Genomic DNA, 21,917 nt, shown 5'->3' with positions numbered 1-21,917 from the left:
CAGTATAACAGTCAAGAACCTTGATATAGAAGTGGAGGCACATTAGTGGTGAAGCCTCCAAGGACACCGAGATCATGCAGAGAGAAGCATGAAGTAGCTGGTGGGCAGGGCTCTGAACAAGGAAATTACAATGATGGGGACTGTGGAGTGGGGAGAAGACTGTGAGCTAAATTCAGCATGCTAAATTTCAAATGTTAATCAGAATATTAAATAGGTATGTCTGTAGGCAATTATAAATATAAGAAATGCTTAGACTATCTTAAAGAAAATAAGTACTAAATAAATGTTGTTCAAACAAATGTAGGAATGAATGAATGACTAGAGGAGAAATCAGGTATTTGGTATCATTAGCATGTAAGCGTTTTGATAAATCTTGGAATCTTAGAATTAAAAGAGACTCATAAAGTCCCTTTGTCTATTCTCCTCTCAAATGGTTTCAGCTTGAGCACCTCACAGTCTGAGGTTTGAATTAGGAGTCAGTAGGAAAGAAAGACAAAGGAGTCAACACTGACGCATGGATTTTTTAAGAGAGTACAAAGCATTCTAGAATAACCGATAGCTCAAGGACAGTTTTTAGCAAAAAAAAACTATCATGAGAGAATTGAAAGGACCCCAAAGAAGTCATTTCTCATGTCATTTCTCCTCTGGCTGTAAAATACAGAAATCGTTAGTTAATAACAACAATATTCTACGTTTGTATAGTACCTTTAGTACCCGAAGTGCTTTCAAAGACATTATCTCCATGAATCCTCACAAGGAAGTAGGTATTCTTTTCTGAGATCAAAAGAAGTTACTAGTTCAGAAGTAATGGTGCTTGTTGACTTACAGAAGATCAGTTACTTTAAGACAGAAATATGGAACATCCTTATAAAAGATTCCTCCACAAAAATACACATTCATTTAGTAACAGGGATAGTTGTTGAGAAATAATTGGTGTCTTGTCTTCTTGAAGCTGTAAATTCATCAGTATTAATTTGGAAAGTATCTTTCCCTCCTCCTCCCAAGATGATAGCAAGAACCACAAAGGTGGTTTGGATGGTTATCCAAGGGGTGAGGGGAGAGATAGTGGGGAGTGGCCCACCCTGGAGGTGACTTCTCAGGGGCTGGGAAGGGTAGGGTGTCTATTGTTCTGGGCCTCACCTTGCACCTATGCACTGCTTGTAAGCAGTATTTGAGAGGGGCAGGACTCAGATGTGGATGCTGCTGGCTGGGGTCAGACTGATGGCTGTGAGAGGTATAGATATAACCCACTCAGAGTAGCAACCCCAACTGGGAGAAAAGGCTAGACATCAACAGATGCAGTGGATAGCCCAAGAGGCAGGGTAAGGTCTGGAGGCCATTTCTTTCAACTGTATAACCCTCATAACTGCGGGGTTTTGGTGAACCGTAGGAGGTGGAAGGAAATTTAAAAAAATAATAAATGAATATTGGGCTTGTGGCTAATCTTGGTAAGTTGAGATTTGACTTGATTTAGAAATACAAAGACATATGATGTTTCTCGCACTTGAGGTGTCATGGAAAATTTGTGCTTGGGTTAGTCTTTACTCAGTAAGCATTTATTGAGCACCTACTGTGAGCCAGGGTTTACGATAGGTGTTGGGGATGTGGTGAGAGACAAGACAGAAATGGTCCCTGTCTTTGAGTAGCTCGTTACATCTCTCAGGAAAGACAGACAATTAAACAAGGAATAACAATGCAGTGTGCTGAGTGTTATGATAGAAATACAGGGACCTGAGACACAGAGAACAGGGGTAAATAACCTGGTCTAGGGGCCAGGGAAGGCATCCCTACAAAAACCACATTTAAGCAGAGGCCTGAAGGAGTCTGCCCTGCATCACATGATACTTCATTCCCACCACTACTATGCTAAACACTAACCACGTTCAGACAGTATTTGCTATTTTCAAATATCTCACTCAGCACTGAGCTCCTGGAGGTCTTGGAGCATGATGTCAAAATTTTTAAAAAATCTTTGCATCCCCAGCACCTCTTGCAGAGCTCCGACAAATAGTAGGCTTTCAATGCACGGCTGTTAAGTGATAAAAAAATGGAATGAATGAATGAATGAGTGATGAATGAGTGAATGACTAGAGTCCTAATTGTGCTATATAGCAGAAATGCTAGCGTTCATCTGCAAAGGACCCAGGCTGGATGCTGCATCCTAGCTAAGCAGTGCCACTACCATCAATGCCCTTCTCCACGCAGCCAAGGAGATGAGCATCCGCTACTCAAGGCTACACTGCCACTGTGAGGGCAATCTGGGTACTGCCAGGATTGGACAGGACACCAGTGCCTCTTGGGTTCTCAGCTTCAGGTTGGTGAGAGCACTAGCAATGCAGGCTCATAGACGACGAAGGGAAAATTCCCTTCCCCTGCCATGGTCCCCTTTTACTCAGGCAGCCACCAGCCCTGCTGCACAGCAAAGGCATAAAGTCTTCTCTTAAAAGTGGCAGGCCAGGTAAGAAAACTGAACCCCATTTTTATGGCACAACTTTGGGGACACAGAGAAATTGTGTCTGGAGAGGGCTGGAGAGGAGGCCTCCAGTCCCGCCCCACCCTCCATTGCCCAGGAAGAGCCCCCTGTTGACAAATATCTTTGTTAGTTCAGGCAGCTATAACAAAACGCCAAGGATGGAGTGGCTTCAACAACAGAAGCTGAGTGGAAAGCTTATTTCTCATAGTTTTGGTGGCTGGAAGTCTGAGATCAGGGTACCAGCATAGGCAGGTTCTGGTGAGAGCTCTCTTTCTGGTTTGCAGATGGCTGTCTTCTTGCTGTGTCCTCACATGGAAAGAGAGATTATCTCTTTCTTGTCTCTTCTTATAAGAGCACTAATCTCACTCATGACGGCTCCACTCTCATGACCTAATCACCTCCCAAAGGCCCCACCTCCAAATGTCATCACAGTGGGGATTAGGGCTCCAAAATTTGAATTTAGGGAGGACACAAACACTCAGTCCCTGGAAACCACCTTGATGAGCAGGAGCTGATGCACTCACCTCATCACAGGCATAGGATGCCTGAACTGAAACATTCTCTTCATTGGCCTCTTCTCTCCCCTCCAGGAGGCTTTAACCTGGTAAGCTCTGATCAACACCGCTGGAAGGGAATAATGTGCTAGCACTCAGTGCACCTTCCTCACTCAGTCTCCTGGCCAGTCCCCCAAACTTCTGTCCTGGCTATCGCTGCATGGTCTGAGGCACTGGGAGCCAGGAAACCTGGGTTCTCACCTCAGCTCTGCTGATTCTATGCGTCAGACCTCAGGTTAGTTGATTAATCTTTTTGAACCTCACTTAGCTAATCTATAAAATAAATATTAAAATAGCTTACCTATCTTACAGGACTGTTGAAAGAATCAAATGGTATATATTGAATGCTCTTTGTAGACTTCAAAGCACTATACACATGCAAAGTACTATTCTTACTAAGTCCTATATATCTGAAAATGTCATATGAAATAGTGATTCCATAGAAATGTACTTTTATCTTGTGGTATCCTTATTGTCTCTGCTTGTTAATCCACATAGCCCAGGGAGCCACTGTCTTGTGACCCTTTCACCTCATACTCTCATTTCTTTCTGAATAAATCATTTGAACAAGTTTTGAGCAAAATTCAACATCAAAAAATATTTTTCTGGTGCCTACCATTGCCAGGAAGTGTTCTAGGTGCTGGAGATACCACAGAGGTGAAGACAGACAGCCCCTGCCCTCATGTACTGGGGCTAGAGCGAGGGGTAAAACAGTCCCTGCCTGAGGGGCTTACAGTCTAGTGAGGGAGGCAGGAATTAAACATGATCATGCAAAATTTAGCTCTTGTTAACTATACAGAAAAAAAAATGTTTCTTATTGTCTGTAGTTATTATCCTCTCATCCTTACAAACCCTCGATTACTAGCCTGTGGGAACATTAACTAAATGTCCAATATCTTTAAACCTCATCCATTCTAACATTTTAAACAATTCTCTGTCAGGCAATGCTCAGAATCTCCAGCAAAATGCTCAGCTTTTCAGATTGCCCTTCCCTCCCTCTGTTTCGGTTTCAAAACAGGTGGGGAGGTGTAGTTTGCAGGACGTGAGGTGGCGTGGAAGAGTTTGGGTCCTTAAGCGGTGTGTCCTCTCCCTCTTGGGCTCTCCAGAGACGCGCCTCTTGTCCTCCTGTGTGCTGCTGAAGTCTGGGGCTAGTGTCACTCAGACTCGGGTCTCTGTCTTGGTTTCACCAGACCCTGGGATTAAACCGTGGCTGGCTTGGCCTCCCCAATACTGCAGACCCCAGTTCTTTGCCACATTCTCTCTACAGCCTGTTGCCTTGACAGTCTACGCCTAACCTCTACTGTAAGGGTCACCTCCCCTTGCCATGGCTGACCTGATGGCAGACCCACTAGCTTTCCACTCAGCTTCCGCTCAACAAGGGAACTGAAAGGTCGCAGGAAAGTTAAACCTCAGGGCCTCTCTCTGCTTGACCATACCACACGTTAGATTTGTGAGACCTGCCCCAGAGACCTAAATGAGAAAGTGTAGTAATACTCTTACTGACATAATGAGTCATCCCCAATCAAGGAATATTGGGATGCATGCATCTTGTTCTCCTCCTGTTCTCTACCTTTGCCTCTTCCCACCAATGCTCAGGGCTGGGAAATGGGTGGGCATTTCTTTTCCCTCCTATGCATGATATCTGCCTCGTCATACCATTGGTGAGTCTCATGGTACTAAATACACTTCAGGAGAACTTGGATGCTAAGTCCCTGCTCCCAGTGAATTCTTTATCCCTGCTCACTCCCTCGTCTCCCAAAGCTGCTGACCTTCTCCACGCTGCTTTCCATATGCCTGGACCTGCCTGGACTCCAGCCCTCTGCCTTCCAGCCTAAAGCTCTACTAACACCTGGCTGTTGCGTGTAATAGACTCTACCTGAATGTTAGGGGGTGATGGTGAGGGATGCAGCAAAACACAAGATGGGAAACAATTTGAAACCAAATGGTAGAAAGCACTAGCCTTAAAGACCCTCTGCTGTCCCTGCTTGTGACATTCTCAGCTTTTTCACGAAGCCCTGCCTGCTATCATTTCCTAGACTTGTTTCACTTCCTTCCAGCCAAACATTTCTCCCAACTCTCTCCCAACTCTCCCAACTCTCCCAACTCTGTGTCTCCCAGACACACTCATTAACTGTCCCCCAGGCAGCCAGTCTATCACACTATTATGGAGAGAAATTTAGTTCTCATTTTATCTGATGCTAATCTAAGAAGTAGCAAAGAGTAATGGACGAGGTTTTAAAGGCAGTCTGCCTGGGTTTCAAATCCAATCTTCATAGCTTACAAGATGCATGATTTTAAGGGGTCATTCTTCCTTTCTATACCACAGTTTCCTCATCTGTAAACTTGGAATAATCATAACCCCTACTGGCTGGGTTGTGAGGCCTTGTGAGGACTATACGAGGAACACATATACGTAAGATGCTTATACTTGTGCTTGGTGCAAAGTAAGCTCCCAATGAAAGAGAGATGTTATTCTCTCAACTCCCTCCTTCCAGGACTAGCCCAGACCAGTGGTTCTCAAACTTTAGCACACGTTAGAATTATCCAGAGGGCTGGTTAAATGACAAGTTTCTGGGACCCAACACCAGAATTTCTGATTCAGTAGGTCTGGGATGGGGCCAGAGAATTTGCATTTCTAGCAAGTTTCCAGGTGTTGCCATGAAGCTAGTCCAAGGATCATACTTTGAGACCCACTGGCCTAGACCATTTTTTCCACTTAAAAAAGTACCTTTAAGTTGTTTTTCTTAACATAAGGACCATCTATTTTGGCTTCCCTTAGGAACAAGTAGAAACTTCAAATTGTACTTTCTACAGAGCCTTCCTTGATCAAATTCCATAGGCAGAAAAGAATATATTTAGTATGTTGCCGGTTTTGTAAGAAAGAAAAGGAAAGAATATACATATTTCTTGCAAAAAAAGAAACTTAAGAAAGATAAACCAGAAACTAACTGAATTGTTTACCTAGAGTGGGGAAGATAGGACAGGATACAGAGTAGCACTTCTCTGAGTATTCTTTTGTATACAGCTTTGACTTTTGGAAGCATGCTACTATTTTGCATATTTAAAACATTAAATCACATCCAAAAATTTAGGGAGAGGAGCTGGGTGGAATGGAATAAAAACAGAAACAAATTAAACTAATAGTATATCAAACGGGTAACAGAATTACATAGAAGAGGGAAAAAAGAAAATGAATCCAAGTCAGCCAGAGCACAGTACTTAGATATGTACCCTCAGTCTAAAGAGAAACATAAATACAGACAAATAATGTTTAGTCATGATGTGGGTGTAGCAATTCTGAAACTACTTTTTGTGTATTTTAGGATTGAGCAAACACAGTGATGCTTCTGGGAGTGAGGTTTTCCACTATGGGAAAAGGAAGATACAATTTATGGAATGGAGAGAAATAAGGAAGGACCTATAGTATTTGCTTAGAATTAGAGGTATCGGTATAAAATTGTGAGTTTTAAAAATTTTAAAAATAATATATGTGAATGTATATATATTTCCTACCTCTGTCTGCTGAAAGTGCCTTGAAGTAATGCTACCCCAGTAGCAATGAACACATCTAGCACCTAGACCTTGGTGTCTAAATATCATTCCCCACTTTAAAATAATAGCTAATTCTAAAGTACAAGACAAGAACATTTGTTGTTCCAGAAAATAAGGAAATGGTTTTTTTTTTTTAAAAAAAAAGAGGGAGCATGTCAAAAAGACAGAGGAAGAAGCTTGAAGGGACTTCTACTGGCCAAATCACTGATAATTTGAGCAAAATAATAAGAAGAAAGAATAATGACAGTAACAGATTATGAAACATTTGGGGGAAAAAACCAAGAATCCATGAGTTCTTAATGATATTAAAAAAAGAAAAAGAAGCAAAGAAACAATTCATAAGGATGAAGGGAAAGCTTTTCTTTAAACAGAATATCAATTAATAAATGCAGGAGAAATCACAGAGTTAGAAAAATAACCATTTTTATACTATCATCATAATATTTGTTTTAGATAAGAATCATCAAGGAATGCTAAAACCATTAGGTGAAAGTTTGTTGGGGATGAGCATGTTTACACAGTCTGAAAATTTCTCCTCACAGATTATTAACTACAAGAAGAAAAAGTACTTTTACAGCAGACAACACTGCAGCTAAGTGATCATCGATAAGGGGACAAATTGATATCACGTTTTCTGATAAGACACACTGAGAAGGATACATCATCACTTATGTAACATTCCCACCAAAAATGTATAACCTGAATTTAATCACAAGAAAACTATCAGCCAAACCCAAATTCAAGGACAAGCCACAAAGCAACTGGTCTGTGCTTTTCAAAAATATCAGTGTCAGAAGAGACAAAGAGAAGCTGGAGAATCGTTCCAGATTAAAGGACAGAAAGAGCTATGACAACTAAATGCAACGCATGATTCTCTATTGGATGAATAATTAGGAAAAAAAAAAAACCACATTGCTATAAAGGACATTATTGGGGCAAGTGGTAAAATTTGTATATGAACTGCATATTACATAATAGTGTTTTGTCATCGCTAAATTTTCTAAATAATCATCACTCCATGTAAAAGAATGTCTCTGTTCTTAAAAGATAGATGCTGAAGTATTTAGGAGTGGATAATCCTGATGGCTGCAACTTGCTCTCAAATGATTTATCCATAACAGTAACAGTATATGGAGAGAGATAAAGCAAATGTGGCAAAGTATTAGCAATTGGTGAATCTCAGTGAAGGATATATGTGGATTCATTGTTCTAATTTTGCAACTTTTCTATAAGTTTGAAACTCCTGCAAATTAAAAAGGTGAAACAAATTTTTGAAGTCTTTAGCTGAAGTTCTCTCCCCAACTAGATGACATAAAAATTTATTTACCCTTTAAACCCAGGGGTCTTCCACTAATTTTGTTATATTACATTTTTCTGTTGATAACTTTTACTTCCCTGGTTTGAGAAGCTGGTGGAGAGAAGGTGGTGGGTACAATTTTGGTTCAGTGCATTTAGAGTGGATTAGGGGAAAGCAAATGAGACAGGAACTCAGGGGAGAGGTCTAGGCTGAGACATGAAATTAAGGGTCAAGTGGTTTTACTCCCTTGAGAGTCCTCCTGGGGGGAGCTTGAAGAATAAGATTATCACCCATAAAGGAGACTAAGAAGTGGCACCCATGAAGGGAGGACCCGGGGGAGGCATGTCTCAGGAGCTGTGGAAGGAGAGAATTTCAGGATGGAGGCCATGGTCAACGGTGTGAAATGCCCCAAGGAGTAAAGCAGACATCTGAAAGTCTGCTGGATTTGGCAAGTAGGCAGTCCTTGGTGATCCGGGCAACAGCAATTTCCAGGGGGAGAGGAGTGGAACTGGTGTAGAAACCATGCTGTGGTGCATTAAAGGGTCATTATGGGAGGTGAAATGTGCTGAGTCTGCTCTTCCAATAATCCTATTTTGAAGAGTAGGGGAGCGATACCATAGAATCCAGAGCGACAAGTGGGGGAAGGCAGATTTTTGTTTTTGATTTTTAAAGGTGGACGATATTTGTTTGTGGAGAGAGGGAAGCTGGAGAAGTGGAAAAGGGGGATTCTTAGATTAGCAAGAGCCCAGAGGAGTCACTGGGCAGGGATTCTGGTCATAGTGGTGGGGCCAGCCCTGAGCGGGAGGAAGAATATCTTTTTCAACCTGGTGGCCCCTGGGCCACAAGGCCTTGCCTTCTGTCCTGGGTGCCCTTTCCTCTCCTATAAGGTTCTCCTCTCCTCCCTCAAAAACAAACTGGAATGTTCCCTTCTTTCCTCCCTTGATGAGCTACCTGCAGGATCCTGCACAGCAGAGTACTGATGTGGGTAGAGCTCAGAATTTGGAGTCAGAAAACAGTTTTGATTTTTTTCTTGACTTCCTGACTGTGTTATCCTTCCTGAGCAGCAATGTCCTCATCTTCAAAATGGGAAAATGTACTCTATTTCATAGGTTTTCTGAGAATAAATTAAGATAATATAAAAACACTTTAAAAACTCTAAAGGGAAATGTGATTAAGTAGCTTCATTTTTCATTTTTTGTTGTGTGTGGGTTTGTTTGTTCTGGTCTGTTTGCAATAATTGTGGCAAAGATTTATCCAAAAGTTATTCATCAAATGTGACATACCCTCTGCTCGTATGATCTGGCAATGTTCCAGTGACCAAAAGACCTGGCAGTTGCCAAGAATGTTCTCTCCAGCCACTGGTTTCTGACTAGGCAGCTCACACAGGATCATGTGCTCTGCTGTTTTGGAAAAAAAAAAAAAAAAAGAGGCACATCAAGACAGACGTAGACTCTGTCTGTGGTTTGGAATTGTGATGAAGTGTATAATGGAAGTCAATGGAAGCCAGTTGGCAATTATCACAATGAGGTTGTTACTGAAAACAGCCTATAATAATCTAATTTTCCACTAGGTGACAGTAGAGCCCATAGTATTATCTTAATCTTTATTCCTCTTGAACAAATAGTGTTTGAGAATCGTCGGAAAGAAGATCCTGCCATTCCAGAAAGAGTAATTACAGTACTGATAAAATATGAAATATGACCTTGAGATGTCATTGTTGCTCTCCTGAGATAGCTAAACTCCAGATTTTTAAAATGGACTTTAGGTTTTGACATTCTATGTCACTTGAATGTATAGAAACAACTACAGCAATAATAAAAAGAGCTAACATTTATTAAGTATTTGCTAAGTTCCAGGCACTGTTATAGCGTGCAGGGCCCCTGAGACTACCCTACTTCTGAGAGGTCTCACAGGAACTGAAAGTCCTCCTCCTTTAATGAAGAGCTAACCTTTCCCCAGGCCAGATCCTGTAACCATAACACTAATGACATAAATACATGCTCAAGGCTTAACTACCCTGCCTAGGAGAGGAGGAGTTTGGTTAAGCATATTAATAGTTTAGTCAAGAGCCTTTTACAGGGTTTTATAAACAATTTGCAGTTATAATTGGTGTTTCTCAGAGCATTTATCTTCTTCTTTTTAGAACTATTTTCCTCAGACTCATGTCAACCCTTCATTGGGTCCCCTGTTGGTGGTTCACTCATCTTGGGAATACCTGGTGAGTTTCTGGGTGACCCAATGGGGTGTTTTTCAGTGGCTGAGCCTGAGAAGCCAGGCAGAATGAGTTTGGCTCCTCCTGGTACACAGCCTTAACCATCAGGAGCAGGTGGGAATCAGAGTGAGTGGCTGGCATTGGACTCTGTCCCCAGGCCCCTGAATGCTTTCCTTGGTGCTGAGCACAGTAAGGACTGAGAAGTAACAAGTTCTGTTCTGGAACATGCTGATGCCCAGGCAGTCCTGCTTTTGTTTTTCCTATCAGAATAAAACACAGAAATCAGAGAGCCATCCTAGCTGGCTCCTACACAGCGACCTACACAGCATTTTAAGTTTTTTGATTATTTCTATCTCTGAAAGAATGCTATTAGTACACAGACAAAATTTCAAAAGACACAACAGGGCATACAGTTAAAAAGCAAGTTTTCCCTCCCACACCTATTCCCCACGGGGACCCACTGTAACCACAGTTACCAGTTTCCAATGCGGCCCAGGTTTGGCACCCTGAGAGAACCGCTGTGCTTGACAGGGGTGCAGTAGAGATGCTGGCTCCTGACGTAGCAGCCAGGGGTAGCTCAGATAACGGAGTCTGTTAAGCACATATGACACCTCCTGATATTCTCAGGGGCTACAGGATCACAGCATGTGGGAAAATGAGCCAGGGAAACTTGGGAATTAATGACAAGGTGGTCTTATTTGTACCCATAGACCAGTGTGGCCCGGGGAAATTCAGTGTACTATTAGTATAGTAATGGCATATGCTCTCACATGAAAGGTTAAAAATACAGGTAAGTATATCTCCTTATGTAAGTGCATATATGTACATACATAAGTGCACATACATATTATATGTGCACATACATATCTATACATATATGAATATGTGCACTTACATATCTATATATGAATATATATATGATGCGGTTCTGTTCTGTAATATGAAGCCCCAGCTCCAGTCTCCAAGTCTCATAGCAAGCCAAGAATTAGCAAACAATGTCTCCATGAGAGAGAAGCTGAGCCTCCTAAGGTCACCAGGAGTCTTCTTTCACAATGTCAGCTGGAACCACGAGAAGGAGCAGCCCATACAAAGTGGCAGCCAGCCTAGGCAAGCATACCCCAGCCCCTGGCACTGGCCCCATGTACATTCACAAGAGCGAGCACATGTGCTGGTTGACCCAGGACAGTCTTAGTTGACACCTGGCTTCATTATTAAAAAAGTTCTATTCCAGCCTCAAAATATGTCCCAAGTTTCTCAGTAAACTATATGATCACTCTAAATACAGTTCCTCTGTGCTTCTTCTCCCCCAGGGCAGCTCCTTCAGGGTGCTGGAAGAATTATGGACCTCTGAGCTAGGGTGGTTCAGGCGTCTAGCATCCTACTGACCCAAAGCTGCAACCACTTTATCTCCCGGGTGCCTCTTCCGGATCTAGCAGTCCCCCGTGTCCGGGGCCCTTGAACACAAAAGGGCCAATTCCACCCTAATCGAGACAACAGGACTCCCTGGCCTCTCTTCTCAGACTGGCTGCCCTATATCCCTATATTCCTTCTCTTCAAACAAGACCCGCACTCAGTAGCACGAACGTAAATTACCGCTGAGAAGGGTAATTCTTTTGGCCCGTCTCTAATCCCTAGCATGTCATCTGCACCACAACAAGAAGAAAACAAAACTCCCCCATAACCCAGACTAGAAATTCCCAGTGGTTAATGTGGTTAAAGCATATTCTTCTGGATATACATGTAAAGTCTTTTATTAGAGTTAGCAGTTTTTCATCTAATTTTCATAGCTTTTCCAGGTAGACAATCCAGGTTTTCAACTAATAATTATGTTGATACCTTTCCAATATTTATTTATTTAATATTTTAAATATTCTTCTTTTAGAGTCTAAAACTTCTAGGATGAAATTGAATAATCACAGTGATAGCAGTCTTGTCTTCTCCCCGACTTGACTAGAATGCCTCTAAGAATCTACCACAAAAAGGGATGTGTGCTATTGAGTTAGGATAGAAATTTGTGTGAAGGGAGCATCCTGCTATTCTAAGTTTAGCAAAATAATTGCTTTGGTTGTAATTTACAGAATAAATTATCAGTTTCTTGATTTTCACTTTCATCCAGATAAATGGCACTGGAACTAGACCTTTACTTTACTCAGACATTCAACCTTTTCATCTCTTTCTCTTCTTACCTAACATAAAATATTAACTGCATAAATCATCAAAAGCAGGGGCTTTGGAGTCAAACATACCAGAGTTTAAGCCTGGCTGTGGGACCTTGTTAACTGTTCTGAATTTCACTTTCTTTACCTGAAAATGGGAATAAGAATACTTATTTCACAGCATTGCTGCACTAACTTATCACATTGCCTAGAATGTAGCAATCATTCAATAAATGCATTATTCTAGCTGTTGTTAATGTTATCTTATCCTTCAATAAGATCAGAGAGTAGAAAATCTCCTTAGAAAAGACTTTTGAATGAATGAAAGTGTTAATTCTATAGCTATCTAATGATCATTCTAAGGTCACTGTGCTCTTTTCTTTAGAGGTGGTAGGGTGACCTATTGTCCCAGCTTGCCCAGGATTGAGGCATTTCCAGGGATGAGGGATTTTCAGTGCTAAAAGCGGGAAAGTCTTGAGCAAATCAGGACAAGTTTGTCATCCTAGATTATGGTGCTATTTGTTTTCTTTCCTGTTTTCATCTGATCAGTCAGGCTTCTCCAGAAGACAAAAATAAGATTCAAAGAAAATCATTAAAGACCTGCTAATTGAACAGACATCATCATCATCATCTTAATAATAATAACAATAATAATAAAAAAATATTTAGAAGGGAAATAAATCTCTCTTTCTAAAGAACTTTCTAGCAAATAAAAAAAAAAATCACTACTGGGATGATTTTAACAGCAGAATTAGAGCACTAAGAATTAGCACTAGGAAGCTGGCTATTCCAATGGGGAAGGAGGTAGAAAGGAGAAGATGAGATACTTCCATACTTCAGGTAGTGCAAATCTGGTGCTCCTGATCCCCAGAGGAGAGTGTGCAGGTGGTCAGCCCCACATGAGGTGTGGGAGCAACAGGAAGAGGTGCAAAAGTGAGGTGTCTGATCGCCCTCTAGAGGGGTTGGGGCAAGCCTGGAGGGAATGTAGGTTTCATGGGCTGCAGGCAGGACAGTGGCTGCCCATCTGTGTCCCAGCCTGGACCCAGATAAGTAAATGTCTGCCCTGATGGGTGGGAGTGACCACAGCTGAGGAGATTGAGAAAAATCAGGGTAACATAAGACCTGGATCCGTGGGCTGTGGCACTGCAGGGGACAGAGGCTGAGGTGCCAAGATCTGCGGCATGGTGGGAAACAGAGGTCACAGCTGGGTAAACTCAAAGTGTTCAAGACATCGGCTGCGGATGTGGCCACGGTACCAGGAGCTTATTCCTACTGGGTGCTGGGCAGGTTGTGGCGGGATTCAATGAGATAATAAAAGTTAATGTACAGCATTGTTCATGGCACATGGTTAAAACTTACTATCTGGTAGCTATTTTTAGTTTTTGCACCTCAAAAATTATCAACTAATTTCCTCTGGTATATAAGCAAGAGACTAAAAGTCGAGAAATGGATTTCTTTACCGTGATTAAGAGTTGTAGAAGTTGTATTTGTTCTACCAACATTTTTCATTGATCCAAACAGGCAGAAAAAAATATAAGCATTTGTGTTGACAGTGGCTGTTGTGGAGAACAAGCATGATGACAAGGGCACATCTGCCAGGAGGCCATTAGCGATCTCTCACAGGCCTCCTGAGGTGGCCTCATGACCTCAATTTACCCATGCAGACCAGAAGCCTAATTCTGTCTGTTCATGGAGAGAAAACTTATCTCTAGGGATTAGTTCCATACATTAATCAAACTTACAAGAGTGATCTACAAACCAGTGTATCTTTTATTTGTTGTTTTAAATTTTTATTGTTTTTAGTTTTATTTGTCAATGGTGTGATAAAAATGAATAAATAAAAGAGAGCCATGCATGGACCAATGGTGACAGTGTGTCTAAACTAAACAAGGATATTGGATAGGCAATTAGCAGTGTCTGCCCCAAAGAGGTGTCAAGTGATTAATTTTCTATGAGAAATTACTATCAGAATACTGGAGTCCTTATGATCAGTGCCAAACTCCATGAGCTAGACCCCAGATGGGATGACGGCCTGGCTTTGTTCCCTTGGCCATAGCTGATTGTTCCAGGGAAAGAGATATGGACACAAGCTGGGCCAGTCAAATTCCCCTGTCCTGGGGTTTGGAGATTGGATTGAGAGGCACAGAATTCACTGGAGCAGAGCTGCATTAATAGCTGCACCACCTAGAGTGAGGGTTTGCGAGTTCCTAGAAGGCCCCCAGAGCTCCCTCGTTCCTACTCTCCTTGAGCCTTCCTTGCTCCGCTCTCCCAATGACTCTCTGTGAGCTGTTCCAGAATCCTTCTTCAGTCACTGGGCTTCACTTCTTTTTTCTGTTTAAGCTAGCCAGAATCCAATTCTGTTCTTTACATCCAAACACGGTTAGCCAGGTCACACTCTTACCTTCTTTACCCATTTAGAAGCATGGGACGCTGAAGAAACCCTTCCCTGCTGAAAATCTTTTTCTATGTGTCTTTGCTGCCTTTGCATTCTTGTGGCTTCTTCTCCTGCAGCATCTTCTTTGTCTCCACCGTTACTCCTCTTCTTTCTCCTACCCCTTAACAGGCAGCTTCCTAAAATTTTACTCTTGGGAATCATTTTTACATTCTAATTTATTAAAAAAAAATGTGAATGAGCCAGAAACCCCATCACCTCAATTCAAATCACTCCAAATAGACATAGTCAAGCACTAACAAAACGTCCAAGTTCTAGACATACATTTCTGATTGTCTGGTGCTCATCTCACCTGAGGTCACCTACTGTCATCTCAAATTCAGTAAATTTAAAACCAAAATCATCATTCTAACCTTCATATATGATCCTTCTTCTACCTTTCCTATCTTTACCAAGAACAGTGCCATCCTTCTAGCATGGGCTTAAATATCAGAGTCATCTCTAATTCCCTCCTCCCATCTGGCCAGTGCACAGACCCTGCTGATTCTAATTCTGTGGCATGTTCATCTCCGTAGAACATGCCCCGTGTCACCTCCCATCAGGCCTCCTTCCATTTCACTTGCTGTTGCAGGGGTTTGCTAACTCAGCACCCTTAAATCAGGCTGTGCCCCACTCAATTATCCTCTACATTGCTGCTTAAGTCTTCCTAAAACTCAGATCTAATCACAACAGTTCCCAGGAGAGAAACCTTTATATTAGTAGTTTCTCAACTGGGATGTCCACCAAAATTGCCCAGGAGTTTTGAAAAAGTGCAGATTCCTGGATTGCAAATAAGACTCACTAAATCAGTCTCTGGGAGTTGGGCATGGGCATGTGTATTTTGAGAAAGCTCCTCAACAGATTCTGATGTCACCCCGTGGTTAAGAGTCTTTGCTGTAATGGAACCTCAATGCCTAGTGAATAAATCTCAGACTTCTCTTTAAGGCACCAACTGTTGCTTTGAGCCTTATCTCTCTCCATTCCTTACATATCCCAAAGTCTGGCCAAAATGGACCATGAAAGTTACTGTTTTCTGATTGTCTCCTGATGTAACACCTTTCATTAGGCTGTTCTTGCTACCAGGAATACCCTTTCTTCTCCATGTCTATTTCTCTCAATTATATCTTTTCTTTAAGAGCAAGCTTAAATGAGACTCATTTAGCTAAAAGTACATTTAGAGCACTTAGAATAGCTCTTGAGTCATAATAAGCCTTCCATCAATACTAGTTTATGTTGTTAGGATGATGATGATAAATTAAAAAATCCTACCTCCGTGAAGCCTCACCATCCCCTAAGTCAGAACTCCTCTGTCTTTCCTCTGTGTTTCCATTGTACTTCGTTTCTATGCCTTTCAGGGGACTTGTCAGATTGTGCTTCACTTTACAGTTGTTTTTGCACCTGCCTTACCTGTCCTGCTGAAGTGCACTCTTGTTGGCGAACTCTGTCTTGGTCAAGGACTTCATCATATTCAAACTCTACATTCCCCACTTAGGCCTGCACACAGTATATGCTCAACAAATTTTTACTCTTTTAAATTGGGTTCTAAATGATTTATGGTAACGGCCACCCCAGCGAGAACCAGATGTTCAGGGGCATTTCCAGCCTTCTTGCCCGGTATGTTTTGTCAGAGCTGAGCAGGAGAGAAGCCTGACTCAGAGCTCTTTATATTAAAAGTGTATTTGCATGGCAAGAGAATTTCCAGTTCGAGCTGGGGGAAGAAGCCGTTAACATTTGCTGAGTACATGCTGTCTGCCAAGATGCTATGGTCTGTTTGCCCTTGGAACAGCTGTGTAGCACAGGGCTGCTTCTGACCTATCCTGTATTCTTCCCTCCCATCGTTTGCTTAATGTAACATTTATGACTGATATTTGCTTAGCACACCTCTCCAGTTGTTTCTGAGCATTGTAAAGAGAAAACAGTTCACTGGGTCTCAACACCAGTCATTCAACTTTTCCTCTGAGCATTCAGGACCAGAGCTATAGAGCAGGGCAGAATTTGTGGCTGATGTGTTAGCAGTGCTCTTTGAAAGTATAACTTACTGTTAAAAGTCAAAATATCTGAATAACTTGCCATTATCATCAGCCAGGTGGCTGTTTAAATGGTTTTAGAAGGAGGATGAGTTTCAAAGAGCAGCGGCCTTACTCAAATCCATGCTCCTGGAGAGGTGAGGGTATTGGTCCATGGCATTATATCCCTGTGAACAGTACCAGAAATGGAGGTCTGCCTTGCTGGGATAAGGGACCAAAGTGGCTTTCTGTGCACATCTCCCATGTTGGAAGGAAACTAGTGCTATTCGTAGGGTGGCCGTATAACTTACTGTTCAAATTGGGACATATGAAATAACAGAGTAAATTGGGACTATGCCAGGCAAACTGGGACCTTAGCTATCAGAGCATGCATCACCTCATTAGGAATGGAGTCAGCGACAGCCCTTTCTTTCAATTCAGATAAGTGGCAGAGAGAAGGTGTGAATCCAGAGAGCAAGTATAAAGATACTCTGGATGTGCCAGATTAATCCTAAAGTGACTGAACAAAGCTAAGGGACTGATTCAATAAATCCCCATCCTGTGACCTAACATAAGAGCAGGGTTCTCAGTAAAAAGGGCACACACGCTTAGGCGGCTAAGAAAAGTCAGGCCTCTCCTGTGAATACCACCCTGTGACAATGGGTAGGCATGGACTCTGCCTGAAGGCTGAAGCTGATACCTGAATTTGGGAGTCACACTGACTGCATCCAACGTTTTCTGAACTCTCCAACCAAGTGGTCAGCCCAGGGCCTCTCCAAATCCTGACGTTATCTTCAAGGCTCATTAAGAGGTGAATTCCTCTGTGAAGTATTCTCACTGTCCTCCAAATCCCTGTGCTTTCTCCTTCCTCAGAACCGCCATAGCCTTCTCCATTACAGATTTTGAGATTTAAGGGGAAATTCATTGCCAGCCCAACTAGAAGGTATCTACTTATTTTTAACCCTTGTGGCATTGAGAAGTTGTTGAACCCTGTTGGCCCTTGGCATACACAGCTGTGCCTTGGTAACTGTTCTTTTACATGGACTGTTTTGTCTTCCCAAATTGATTGGGCATAGAAACCATATATTATTGTATTTCCTCCATCCACATGACACAATTATCAATGAATACTTATTGATTTTGAAAAGATTATTTTGTTTGTAGAACCATCCTGGTTTTGTTCTGAATGGAAGAGCTATTTACTTTAGCAAAAGTTACCTGGGCTTTCCCCTCATTTCTGAACATATTACCAAAAAAACTCTAACCTAATCTGGAATTCACATCAGACTTCTTAGAAGTATAGGAGCATGGGGTCAATATTTCAGCCCACAGGGTAACACTAGAAGCCTAAATTTTGCAGTGGAAAGGTAGAATGAGTAGAAGCTTTGAAATCCATAAAATCAGATTAGGGTCCTGGGCCTGGTTCTTATTGACTATGGGGCTTTGGGATTCACTTCCTCTCTGAGCATCAGTTTGTTTACTTCTAAAATATTGATAACACCATCTATTTCACAGGGCTGGTATGAGCATTAAATGAGATAACATACAAGAAAGCACTTAGCATGATGCCTAGAACAGAGTACGTACTCAGTAAATGTTAGATAATTCTCAAGCTGAATAAGCCACTGATGTTGTTTCAGGGAACGCCTAATGCTGTAATCCTAGGACAGAAGCATGGGAGTGGTTGTGAGAAAAAGAGGAATAAAGAACCCCAGTGATTATACCTGAAGCCAGATGCCTGGAAAGGAGTATGGTAAAGAATAATAATCCTGAAGTTTGAATTGGCTTCTCTAGAACCTTTCATGTTAAATGCAACCAGTTATAAACTGTATACGCAGCCTGAAAATATTTCAGTGAATTTGGGAAACTACGGAAGAGCATTTCCCAAAGTTTGGTCCATGGAACACCAGTCCTAAGAGTTGATTCATGAAAAATGGTTCTGAAGTCAAGTGAGTTTATTAAATACTGCATTCTATATCACTCTCTTGGAGATAGCCATGTATATTAACATATTAAAAACTATGAAAAAACTCTGCATTAAATAAAACTGTTTAGTTTTGTTTAACCCAGTGTTTCTCAAACTTATTTGATCATGGAACCCTTTTCATATAACATCTGTTTACAGAGACTTTACTATTTCAAAAAGTAAATTTCAGGAAATACTGCTTTAAAACAGTGGCTCTCAAACTTTAGCACACATCAGAATCACCCTGGAGGGCTTGTTAAAATACAAATTGCTTGGGCCGGCCCTGTGGCTTGGTGGTTAAGTGCGTGCGCTGCGATGCTGGTGGCCCGGGTTCGGATCCCGGGTGCGCATCGAGGCACCACTTCTCCGTTCATCCTGAGGCCGAGTCCCGCATATAGCAACTAGAAGGATGTGCAGCTACGACATACAACTATCCACTGGGGCTTTGGGGGGAAAAAATAAAATAAATAAAATCTAAAAAAAAAAAAATACAAATTGCTTGTACACATCCTCAGAGTTTCTGAGTCAGTAGGTCTCAGGTGGGGACCAAGAATTTGTATTTCTGACAAGTTTTCAGGTGATGCTGATGCTGCTGGTCTGGGGACCACACTCTGAGAACTACTGTTATAGAATATAGAAATTTCATCAAGCTCTTTCACGGTATCTTCTAGAACGATAACTTTCAAACTTGAATGTGCACGCCAAATATCTGGCATTCTTTTAAAAACAGGGACTCTGATTCAGTAGATCTGGGGTAGGGCCTGAGATTCCACATTTTAAAGAGATGTGGATGCTGTTGGTCTGTGGATCCAACTTTGAGAAGTAAGTCAATAGAACATGATAGTGTCCAAGCTCTTTTGCTCTCCAAGTAATGAGGCGAGGCATCCTTCCAGAAAAACTTCTGGTAAGGATATCTGTAAATTCTGAGTTAACTAGAAAAGTAAACTGATTTCCTTTGTCTATCTGGATAAGTACATACAAAATTTCACACAGGATTTGTGTGGAGGGGAAGTTTTCACTGACATTATCTAGTAGGCTAACACAGAATTGAGTAAGAGTCTGTAATCCTTTCTTCACAGGATTTACCCTACCTCGTAGTCATCTGAGTGAAAGCTTGTGTATGACAGAAACTCAAAATAACAATGACTTAAATAAGATTTCTCTCTCACATAAAAGTCCACGATGATATGACCAGCTCTCCTCTAGGAAATCATCAAGGGCCCAGGCTCCTTCTCTTGTGTTGACTCACCGTCCCTAGAGCATTACCTTTATTTGCATGGCGCAAAGGGCAAGACTCATATGTTGCACATATTCTCTCTGCTCATATCTCAATGGTCAGTCTAGTCATATACCAGAGATGGCTAGGCTGCCACGTGAACAGTTAAAAATTGTATTTCAGTAAAAGAAGGGAAGGGACAATGAATAGTCTCTGTTATAACAACAATGCTAATAACAAATTGTGGAAGGAGTGGGAAAATGGGGCATGGGAATAACAGTTTGCTTGAGAAATAATCACTTAAGGCATTAAGATATGTTTGTGTGTTACTGTAGACTTGGTGGAAAATTCTGTTGTAGAGCACACCATTTAAATGTTTCCTGGTTTATATTTTTTTCACAACAGTAAAAGAAGATAGCTATAAAGATGGTAGATATTGCAGCAGCAAATCTTTAGAAACACAGTTAAGTGCATTTCAAAAGAGTCCTGCAAGGAACCAATCCCTGCGACTAGCAGCAGTTAACACTATGCGCTTCTGTTGATTTGGACTGCAGTGTACAGGAGAGCAGCCTGTTATTTGGAATTCTTTGACCATTCAGTTGTGACAACCTGGAATTCAGCCCAATCTGGGCTAGAGGTTTCATTTATTCCAGGACACACCTAGAGAAATTAAGCTGTGGAACACGTATAGCAATTGAGGGGCACGATTTAGTACAGCGTGAGGCTGTAATTTATGGTCAACTTCAGGAGGCACTCTGTTAGGCATGGAAAATCTATACCTCCACGAATGGAAAGCCTACTCTGTCCCCATTCCTACCGTACTAGTCCAAGTCCAGAAGGTATGAGGCCAGGCAAATTTTACCCATGGAGCTCTATATTTGAGAAACAAGTTTTGGTAATTGACATGAAAACAAAGATAAAATTAAGAGCTTTATTTTTAAAAACCTAAATGTTGTGGTATAAATAACTTTGGTTTTGATTTCCTTAAAGAGTCATATTTGAATGATCACCAATGAAGATAAGGTCAAACTTGTTAGATGGTAAAGAGTCTCTTGACACAACTAACGGAAGTACAGAGAGCTGACTAGAGGATGAATTAGGAAACTTCTGTATTACACAAAATGAATGATATTCCTTGGTCAACTTCTCACTTTTCTGACTTAATACAACGGCCTATCTTTAAGAAATCAATCACTGATCTAATTTATTATAAAATGGATACAGTCTATTGAGAAAATCAGGTTAAAGTGCTTAGCTGTTTTCATGAGGAAAAAATCAGACAACGAATAATTATGTTTTTGTCACTGAAAAACAAAATTGACAGGAAGGGTATTATATAAATGGAGCCTAATGTGATTGGCTACCAGTCTGGTCTTAAAGGAAACAGGTTGGTGACATTTTCTTTTTAAAATAGTAGCTTTTTTTACGGACTCCTTGTCTTAAAAACTTCTGAGGACATGAGCTGGAATGCAATCCTCTAACTAGAATGTCTCCTTCCTTCTGAATGGAAGCTTTGTAATTTACATGCCACTACCTTTCATTACCAACAAGCGGGTTATGTGTTTGTGTCTATTTCTTGTAATGAGGTCTACTGGGGATGGGCATCTCTTAGGCAGATTTCCCTAGTGATGTATGGTTCTGTTCCTTCCCAATGTGGCTGGTATCACTCAACAATGTTACAAAGTTGTGAGCGAGCTCCTCGAAGCGCCATGGAAAGTGTTCCAGGTAGCAGGATTCCAGTATTCCTTATGCATGACATGAGTCTGGGGTGACCTACTTACCATAAGCAAGTCTTTCACACACTCCCTTTGAACTATGATGAAAAGTAGGCTACACAAAAGCTGACAGGTACAGCCTTTGAAATCAAATCCCAAGCCAAACTTTGGTGCTAAAATCCTGAAACAGTGAGGACTTATCAAATTAAATTTATATGTGAGGATCTTGAATTCTTAGTGCCCAGAGAAAACCTAGACTTTTCTATTTGTCACCATGATAATAGTTTCATCAGAAGATAACACAAGTTAAATGATTTCCTTGTAGGTTATTATTTAACC

The sequence above is a fragment of the Ceratotherium simum genome, chromosome 7 (assembly GCF_057802395.1).
Source record: "Ceratotherium simum simum isolate JZ-2026a chromosome 7, ASM5780239v1, whole genome shotgun sequence".
In the NCBI taxonomy this organism is placed as follows: domain Eukaryota; kingdom Metazoa; phylum Chordata; class Mammalia; order Perissodactyla; family Rhinocerotidae; genus Ceratotherium; species Ceratotherium simum.
The sequence above is the reverse complement of the archived record's forward strand: the minus strand, read 5'-3'. Positions refer to the sequence as shown.